This window comes from Rhinatrema bivittatum, chromosome 3 (assembly GCF_901001135.1).
Source record: "Rhinatrema bivittatum chromosome 3, aRhiBiv1.1, whole genome shotgun sequence".
NCBI classification, from domain to species: Eukaryota; Metazoa; Chordata; class Amphibia; order Gymnophiona; family Rhinatrematidae; genus Rhinatrema; species Rhinatrema bivittatum.
Genome location: NC_042617.1, coordinates 282,563,335 through 282,573,895, shown reverse-complemented (window position 1 = coordinate 282,573,895; position 10,561 = coordinate 282,563,335).

Sequence of the window (10,561 nt, the reverse complement as noted above, 5' to 3'; positions counted from 1 at the left end):
TTGTGTCAGCTTCTTGTTTACTTCGAGATTCATTAATACATACATTTTGACTAGGCATGCCAAAATCTTTGCATACAAGTGTGTGTGTGTGTGTGTGTGTGTGTGTGTGTGTGTGTGTGTGTATCTAAACATGAAACAAAGTTTAATATTCAGAAGTCTGATGCCTAATTATGTGTTTTTTACAGGATCGTTCTGGAAGAAAGGGGTAGTGGGGTGATCATGACTGAGTTTAATCATCAAAATCTTGGGGGTGGGAAAGGGAGCCTAAGGTCCTGAAAGTTAATTGTGGGGGTGGGGGAGCAAGGTTGAAGGTTCATCTAGGACACCTAATACCATTGCACCAGCCCTGCCTGATGATGTATGAGACCAGAGTAAGGCAACTCTGGTCCTCGAGTGCTGCAAACAAGTCTGGTTGTCAGCATATCCACAATGAATATATATATGAGATACATAGGGGTAGATTTTAAAAAGTGCACATGGGCGTCCATGTGCATGCGCTACCTGGCACACACACATAGATACCTGATTTTTATAGCAGGTGCGCGCATGCTATAAAAATCAGGGGTCGGAGGGGGTGCACATTAGTGCAACTTGCGGGCGCCGACACCCGCAGCCTTCCTTCCCAGGCTGCTCAGATTTCGGAGGCCTGGGAGGGAACTTCCCAACCCCCTAACCTAACCTCCCTTCCCCTTGCCCTAACCCTCCTGCCCCCTAGCCCTCTCCTAGCCCCCCCCACCTTTATCTTACCTGTTGCGCCTGCCTCCGGACAGGCACAGGTTGCACGCGCCGGCAGCCTGCCGGCATGTGATCCCACAGCACAGCGGCAAATGGCTGCTGTGCCGGGAAGCCCCTCACCCCGCCCCTTTTTCGAAGCCCTCTGGATTTACGCGCATAGAGCTTTTAAAATCCGGGCCATAGGTTTCTGATACTGTAGTGGATGATCATCTGGGATTCGGAGGTCACTGGAGGGTGTGGTTCAGTTTTAGAATGCAGGGGATGAAGGCTTATTCAAAGGAGAGGGTTCTAGGCTTCAGGAAAACTTAAATGTGTCAAAACGGGGGAAGTACCTCAAGGAGTCATTAGCTGGACAGGAAAATCTAGGAGAAGCAGAAGGGCAATGGGCAAAACTAAAAGGAGATATTATAGGTGCAACTAACCTTTTATGCCAGGAAAGAAACTAAAGGGAAGAGGAAATATAGGCTGCTATGTTTTTCTAAAGAAGCAGGTGCAAAGATAAGGAAAACTCCAAAAGATCACAGAGAGAGAGGAAGACAGGCGAGAATATCTAGGCAAGCTAAGAGAAGCTGAGAAAGTAGGAATGCAAAGATGTAAATGGAAGAAAAAAGAGCAAATGCAGTAAAATGGAAGAGGGGACAAGACTTGTGTTAGTGATAAGAGGAAGTGTTAAAGTGGCATTGAGAGACTACAATGTGAAGGCGAGAAAGTTGTAGAGGCTGATGAGGAAAAAGTGAAATTGTTCAACAAATATTTCCTTTTGGTGTTTACTGTGGAAGGCCATGGACAGGACCACATAAAACAAACAAAAAATAAGATTAGAAGTGAGGTAAACCTCAATCGATTTTTCAGAGAACTGTGTTCATGAGGAGCTAACTAAATTTAAACTAGATAAGGTGATGAGGCTGGACTGAATGCATTCAAGAGTATTAAGGAAACTTAAGAGAAGACCTGGCAGCTCTGCTGACTGACATTTTCAATGCTTCTTTACATTTGGGAGTAGTTGTGGAGGACTGGAGATAGGTGGATGTGGTTCCTATTCACAAAAGTGGCGGCTGGGAACTACAGGCAGTTAGTCTGACTTCTATGGTGCGAAAATTAATGGAATTGCTGATAAAACAGAGGATGGTGCAGTTTCTGGAATCCAATGGGTTGATATATACCAACATTCACTATATTAGAACCTCTCGCCAGTTGCGCTGTTTTTTCTATGCTTTTCTATGAGTGCACCCTACCCTTACCACGTTGCTCCCTTGTTAAATGTACTTTCTAAGCATTTTGATATGATGTAAACCGATGTGATGTACACACTAACACCGGCATAGAAAAGGTTTTAAATAAATAAAAATAATAAAAAATGGATTGTAAGAATCGAGGCAGCAGGAGGTTTTACCAGAGGTAAAAAAAAAAAAAAATTGCCAGACTGCCACTGGAATCCCTTTGCTCTTGGGGGAAACTCTACCGCCTGGACTGCCACTGTGCTTCAGTTCTCTTTCCTCAGCAGGAATGTTTTTTCCAGGTTTGGACTTATAGCTCCACTCACTCATGGCCAGTTATATGCTGTTACCATACCCAGCCTGGAAAAATCACCTTCTCTCAGGCTGGCTTCATCTATTACCTGACCCTTAATGGGGCACCTCTAGATCTTGGCAGAAAAATCGGATCAATTTCTTTGATTGGGTGACCAGAGAGTTGGATCAGGGGAGAGTGCTAGATGTGGTTTACTTGGATTTAAGTAAATCTTTTGATATGGTTCTGCATAGATGATTTATAAATGAATTAGGCATCCTTGGTATGGGTCCTGAAGTGATTGACTGGGTTAAAAACTGGTCGAATGGGAGGCGACAAAGGGTAGTGGTCAATGGAGTTCCCTCGGAGGAGAGGGATGTTGCTAGTGGTGTACTGCAGGGATTGGTCTTTGGACCAGTTCTTTTCTACATTTTCGTGAGTGATATTGCAGAAGGATTATTGGGGGGAAAGATTTTGTCTTTTTAATGATGATACCAAAATCTGCTACAGACAGGGCTTAATTTGTAGGGGGAACCGCCAGGAATGCAGTTCTAGCACTTCTTTTCAGGCTGATGAGGCAAAACAACAGGGGATATTCTGCTCCAGCCTCTCCCATACACGCAGCCTGCAGGGAAGAGAAGGGGTGGAGTGAGCTACCAGCACACAGAGGGGCCGATGCAATAAAGTGCGCTCAGCCTAGCAAGCGGGTCTACGCATGGTTGGGCGCATGTTTTGGACGCACTAGACCAGCACCCGATGCAATAAGGAGATTGGCGCGTCCAAAACGAGCGCCCAAAAAAATGCGTATCCGATAGCACCCATCACATGTAAATTCCATGTGGATGAGGCTATTAGCTATTACCCCCCTCCCCCCAATGCAGGAAATTGCAGGGCACCCAACACACACTTTTTAACGCTGCAGATTTAACACCAGTCCCAGAGGTGAAGTAAAGTCAATTCATGAGCCAAGGGCTCATGAAAAATAAAAAAATACGGTCCTCTGTGTGTCGTCCTACTCAGTATCGTTGTGACACTTGAATTAACTGCTTGCGGTGCTGAAAAATAAATGTATATTGGCTTGATTAAAAAAAAAATCAAATTTTATGGACACACAATTTAGACGCCCATAGCAAGGGGTGCCCAGCTATGAGCGTCTTCAGCAACCTCAGCAAAATAACACAGAAAATGGCCTGAGGAAGCGAGATAAAAACGGACGCTCATATTGGGCGCCCATTGCACATGTGGGCGCCTGATGCATTTGAGCGCCGTGGACACACAATTCTTCCCTAGCGTGCCCTTTTTTTATTTTGGTGCAGGCTCTCATTTAAATACTGCATCGGGTGCATGCACGTTAGGAAAATGGACGCTCGATATGAGCTCCCGCTTTCAGTGCGCAGCTTATTGCATTGGCTCCAGAGAACATCCACTCTGCTCCTTAATCCAGGCCCTTCCGGCTTGCTCCCCGTCCTCCTACTTCTCCTTCGTATTGCAGGGAACATAAGTAGAAAGAGTGTTACTGAAGCAGACATTGCAGAGCAAAGAACAGACACAAGAAGTGATTGAATTAGGCCAAGTTTGAAACCTGTGAGCAGGAGTGCCAATTGTCAAGGTTTCAACCCTGCCTTGATGAATGGCACTGCTGCTCACAACTTTTAGAACTTGTGTGAATTCAATCCCTTTTTCTGTCCATTACCAAGGGCTTAGTTTCTGTCAGAACAACCTAGCATGGCATCTTCCACCTTTTTTCTGGGACCCGAGAAAGTGGAGCAGAGTCAGAAGTGGCATAGATCACTTATGGAAAACCCCCACCACCCACCACCACCACCAGGCCTGGGAGGAAGCAGGGAAGAACAGAGAATGTCGGAGCGGCTTTCTCTGAGACAAGGACAGCCTCATGACTTTGATTTTTGTGCAATTTCCCAGTACAATTTAGGAGGCTGTGAGGGCCAATAGCTAAGCTAAGTAAACGATATGGGGTGAATGCCTGTCAGCCCCACTGCTCCTGCCACTCCTGGGGGTGTTAGCTTCCTGCTCGTCGTGCCGTCACCCCAGCCCCTACTGGGGCATCTATAGAGAGGGCTGGGGACTGAGACTGAGGATCAGGATCACCAGGGCAGAGAGGAGGAGAGGGTTAGAGAGAGAGAGCCTCATTCTTTCTATCCGCCTTCTGCTTCTTACCCCAGCGATCCTGCATCCCCAGCTGTCCTTCGCCTACCAGTGCTCATCGAGCATGCTAAGAGTGTGTTCGGGTATGTGTGTGTGTGTGTGTGTGTGTGTGTGTGTGTGTGTGTGTGTGTAAAACCGGGAGTTTACACCTGGCTCTAGTCCTGCCCCTGCCCGTCTCACCCCTTCCACAGTTCTTCTTCCTTTTTGTCTACAAATTAAGCCCAGGCAACAGGGTAGACGACCAGGAAGGTGTGGAAACCACGAGGAGGGAACTAGCGAAGCTCAAGCACTGGTCTACATTTGGCAGCTAAGATTTAATTCTAAAAAAAAACATAGCTTCCTGCATCCGTGCTGCAAAAATCCAACAGAGAGGTACAGTGTTGGAGGTGAAATTCTCCTAAATATGAAAGAAGAGCAGGATCTGGGGATCATCATATCTGATGAGCTTAAGGTGGCCAAACAGGTGGTTAGGGCAATGTCAAAAGCCGGAAAGATGCTTGGGCTGCATAGGGAGAGGATTGGTCAGCAGAAAAAGGGAGATGATACTGCCCCTGTATAGGTCCCTGGCGAGACCTCACTTAGAATACTGTGTATTGCTCTGGAGATTGCACCTTCATTCTAAAGCCTATGGGGAGAGACTTAAAGATCTAAAATATATACCCTAGAGCAGTGGTTCTCAACCTTTTTTCTGTCGGGACACACCTGACAGATGGTTCTCACATGCGTGACACACTGACCCATGATCGTCATGGGGCTAGATGTAAAAGTACAGTTTGCATCCACGGGAACCCCCCTGACCCACAATAATGGATGTAAAGCAGAATTATGACATTCCCCATACAACTCACCCTACAAAAAATATATTCTGGTTCTGGTGTCATCTCAGTAACAGCAACTCAAACTCCTTCTACTTCCAGGCTCAATAGCCCTACTTATGAAAAGACAGCAGTTTACCACCAATGCATGTCCTCTTGAGAAAACACAACAAATAAGACTGATAAAACTCTTACATGCTAGTAAAATATCTCATATCGGTAACAGACAAAGAACCGACCTAACATACTCCCAGGATCTGTAGTAATGCACATAAACTAATCCGCACACAGTTACACCTGTATTATGGAATACACTCAAACAGGAGCAACCCTATCTATGAAAAGGCAACACTATAAATATTAAATCAGGCCCTAAAAACCAATACACCTCTTATTAGGAAAACAGAACTAGCAAGCAGCTATAGATCCCCACACAGAAACAATTGTAAAACTATACTAATAAGCAGAATAAATGTTTCTAAACAGCTATGAACAGAATAACATCCAACAATTAAAAACTCATAAAAACTATTAAAAATTCTCCAAACACCAATAAAATATTTCAAAAAAAGCAGACACATCACATAATATTAAATAATTAAAATGGCAGTCAATCAAGAAAAATAAACTTTAAAAGCCACCTTTACTTACCCCCTCCAGCAGCTCTCCTACTCCTCTTCCATGCAGGCCGTAGCACACACCAGAAGCAGCAGTAGAGGCTAAGCTCTATACTCATGGTCCTCTTCCTTAATGCCCATATCTCTCACACACACACACCATACCAGTCATGCCCCCATGACCAGTTTCTGTCTCTCACACACCAATCATCTCCCAAACAGTCTTTGACACACACACCAGTCACCTTCCTGAACAGTTTCTCTCATGCCATACACACACACAGGCTTCCCACTCCCGTGTTCTACTTACATATACAGGCTTCTCACTCTCATAATCACTTTCTCTGTCTCACACCCACTCACCAGTCTCTCACTCCCATGCTTGTTCTCTCCACATGCACAGGCTTCTCATTCCCATAATCACTTTCTTTCTCTCTCACACACACACACAAACACACACCAGTCACCTGATCTCTCTCATGCATACACACACACACAGGCTTCCCACTCCCATGTTCTTTCAGATATACAGGCTTCTCACTCCCATGCTGTGTCTCACACACACCCAGGTTTCTCACTCCCATGCTCACTCTTCACATGCACAGGTTTCTCATTCCCATAATCACTTTCTTTCTCTCACACACACACACACATACACACACACACACCAGTCACCTGATCTCTCTCATGCATACACACACACACACAGGCTTCCCACTTCCATGTTCTGTCTTACATATACAGGCTTCTCTCTCACATACTGTGTCTCACACATACCCAGGTTTCTCACTCCCATGCTCACTCTCTTCACATGCACAGGCTTCTCATTCCCATAATCACTTTCTCTCTGTTACACACACATACATACACACACACACACACACCAGTCTCTCTCTCTCATTTCTATGCTCGCTCTCCACTGCACAGGCTTCTCATTCCCTGAATCACATTCTTTCTCTCATATTCACACACACCAGTCTCTTTCTCTCATACACACCGTCACCTTACCAACCAGTCTCTCGCTCTCATGCATGCACACACACAGGCTTCCCACTCCCATGCTCTCTCTCTCACATAATCAGGCTTCTCACTCCCATGCTTTCTTTCACACACATCCAAAACCCCCCCCCCACAACAGCAGGCTTCTTACGCCCATGCTTTCTCACATACCCAGATTTCTCACTTCAATGCTTTTTCTCTCTCTCACACACACACACATCAGTCACCTCCATGACTAATGTCTCACACTCTCACATACACATCAGTCATCTCCCTGAGCAGTCACTTTCATTGTCTCTCACATATACACATACATCAGCTCTCTGACCAGTTTCTCTCACTCACACACATGCTCTCAATCACATGCAGGTTGGCTGCTTCTTTCTCTCACTCACTTCCTCTTCCCCGCCCCTCCCCGAGCACAAATGGTAGCTGCAGCAGCCTCCTGCTCCCGCCCCCGCAGGCCAAGAAAGTAGAATCCCATCGGCCGCGGGAGGCTCCTGCTGCTGTCTCCTTTCCCGATTACCGTCTGTTTCAATTGCTCGGGGGCCGATGCTGCAGCCGCCGCTGCTACTTTATCACGCGGCACTGCTCTTTCTCCTTCCCGCGCACTGCGTATCACTTCCTGTTCCGGGTCACGGGGGGGGGGGGGCAGGCGCGGGAAGAAGAAAAGGCCAGCCACGGGTGCCACAGCTTTTTTTTAGCACTGCTGCCGTTCCCACTGGGCATGAATGTGTTGATAGCCCGGCAGCAACGGCAGCAGGGAAGAAAGAGCAGCGGGAGAGACCGGGAGCACGCGACACAGCAGCCGGTGCTTGGCGACACACCGGTTGAGAACCACTGCCCTAGAGGAAAGATGGGATAGGGGATATGACAGAGACATTTAAATACCTCCAAGGTTTCCATGCACAGGATGCAGGCTTCTTTCAATGGAAAGGAGGTTTTCAACTTTTTCAAGTCTAAGATCCACCTATATTAATAAAAATGTGTGGTACACCAGCCTCCAAGGTGCAGGCAGTGCAAACATTAAGATGCCTCATATGGCCAAAAGAAGAGCCGAGAAAGCACAGAAAGCTTCTGCCTCTCTTCCAAATTTTAAAGCAAACAGGCCGATGCAATGAGGTGCGCTCAGGAGAGCGCACAGTTCTACCCTCGGTTGTATGCACATTTTTTTGTGCGCAAATGTTCCTTGCAATGCAGGAAGGAGTTTTGTGTGCACAAAATGTGCGTGTAAAACTGTGAATCCTCTTGAGCACCCTCACGTGGAAATCCCTTGCAAATGAAGGCATTAAACATTTTTACCCCTTAATGCAGAGAGGTATGCTGGGTTAGCTCTCGTTATCATAGTACTGGAAATGTTACTCCTGGTCAGAAATGGAATAAAGTTTCCCAGCGCTGACCCTGTCTGCCTAATATCTTCTTAGATGGAACACCATATAAGTGAAAATCAAAATTTAACAGAGATGGTGTTAGCCCCATGACTATGGTGGTGCAGCAGAGACTGTACAGAGCGCATTGACAACAAAAAGAAACAAAAACAAATTACAAGCAAAAGCAGCATACTTTGACTGTGAAATCCAAGGGCATAAAAGCAAATGCACATCAATTCTCTCTTCCCCTGGGTCTTGATGGGAGAATGAGAGACTCCCACCACGTCCACCCTACAGAGGAACATGTCTGAGCCTGGAAGACAAGGATCAACCCTCAGCTACACAGCAAGGGCCAGAGTGCTTGGGGTCTGGATAAGGCCATGTAATCTGGTTCCATCCCTCCCTCTCTCTCTCTCTCTCTCTCTCTCTCTCAGTTCTCTCTTTGCATGTCCATCTCTTTCTCCCGCTCCCATCCCACTTAGGGTCTGCCTCCAACCTGTCTGTCTCCTGCCAGGGCCTCTCCTTGACAGAGACTGCAGCCAGCTCCGGGTAAGAGTGAGAGACGCCAATGTTTTATGGCAACTCTGCACTGGTGAGTGGGAGGGAGGCAGGAGATTTTAGTTTAATTTTAATTTTAAATTTATGTCATACAATACAAAGGTGTAGGCGGCTTACACCTCAACATATGGAATATAAAATACAATTTATACAGATCATAAAACCAAACAAAATATAACATGACTATGTTAAGAATAAATTAAAATGCAAAATCATTAAATAAAAAACTTGCCCCTTCATTCATTATTCTGCTATATTTATAGCAGAATGATGTGTTTCACAAAAAAAAAAAAAAGGGGCAGGGGTGATAGTGGGCAGCCGGCCGCATTGTGGCAGTGCGGTTTCACCCGCTGCGGTGCAGCCACACCGCACACTATCGCCCCATAGCGCCACGGGAAAAGGTGCACCTATTTCCCGCGGTGCTGCCAGTGATAATGTGAAAAACATTATTGCCCACAGTGCTGCTGGGAGATAACTCCACCCAAACCCCGCCCACATCCTCTCCTTCCCCTAATTTTAATACCGCCGTGATTCTGGCATAAAACACATAAAAGTCTCCTACTAACCAATAAACAATAAATACTTTCAGTACGTTCCTCGATACTCCGATAAAGTTAAGAACATAAGAACATTCCATACTGGGTCAGACCAAGGGTCCATCAAGCCCAGCATCCTGTCTCCAACAGTGGCCAATCCAGGCCATAAGAACCTGGCAAGTACCCAAAAACTAAGGGGCGGATTTTCAGAGCCCTGCTCGCCTAAATCCGCCCAAAACCGGGCGTATTTAGGCGAGCAGGGCCCTGCGCGCCGGTGAGCCTATTTTACATAGGCCTACCGGTGCGCGCAGAGCCCCGGGACTCGCGTAAATCCCGGGGTTCTCCGAGGGGGGCGTGTCGGGGGCGGGCCCGGTCGTCGCGGCGTTACGGGGGCGTGTTGGCAGCGTTTTGGGGGCAGGTATGGGGGCGTGGCTACGGCCGGGGGCGGGTATGGGGGCGTGGCCACGCCCTCTGTACCCGCCCCCAGGTTGCGGCCCGGCGCGCAGGAGGCCCGCTCGCGCGCAGGGATTTACTTCTCCCTCTGGGAGGCGTAAATCTCCGGAGAAAGGTAAGGGGGGGGTGTAGACAGGGCCGGGCGGGTGGGTTAGGTAGAGGAAGGGAGGGGAAGGTGAGGGGAGGGCGTTAGAGGATTCCCTCCAAGGCCGTTCCGATTTCGGAGCGGCCTTGGAGGGAACGGGTGTAGGGTGCGCGGCTCGGCGCGCGCCGGCTATACAAAATCGATAGCCTTGCGCGCGCCGATCCAGGTTTTTAGCAGATACACGCGGCTCCGCGCGTATCTACTAAAATCCAGCGTACTTTTGTTTGCGCCTGGAGCGCAAACAAAAGTAGGCCTATTCGCGGAGTCTGAAAATCCGCCCCCCCTATATGCATTACCTTGCACTTATCCACATTATATTTCATCTGTTTTTACTGTTCAATGTAAAGCGCCATGCCGTGCGTTTGTTTTTGCGTTACAATGTGAACCGATATGATATCCTGGATGAATGTCGGTATATAAAAATGTTAAATAAATAAATAAATAAATCTGCCATTTGGATGCCCAATTTTCCAGCCTCACAAGGTCTTCCTGCAATTTATCACAATCTGCTTGTGCTTTAACTACTCTGAACAAATTTGTGTCATCTGCAAATTTGATTATCTCACTCGTCGTATTTCTTTCCAGATCATTTATAAATATATTGAAAAGTAAGGGTCCCAATACAGATCCCTGAGGCACTCCACTGTCCACTCCCTTC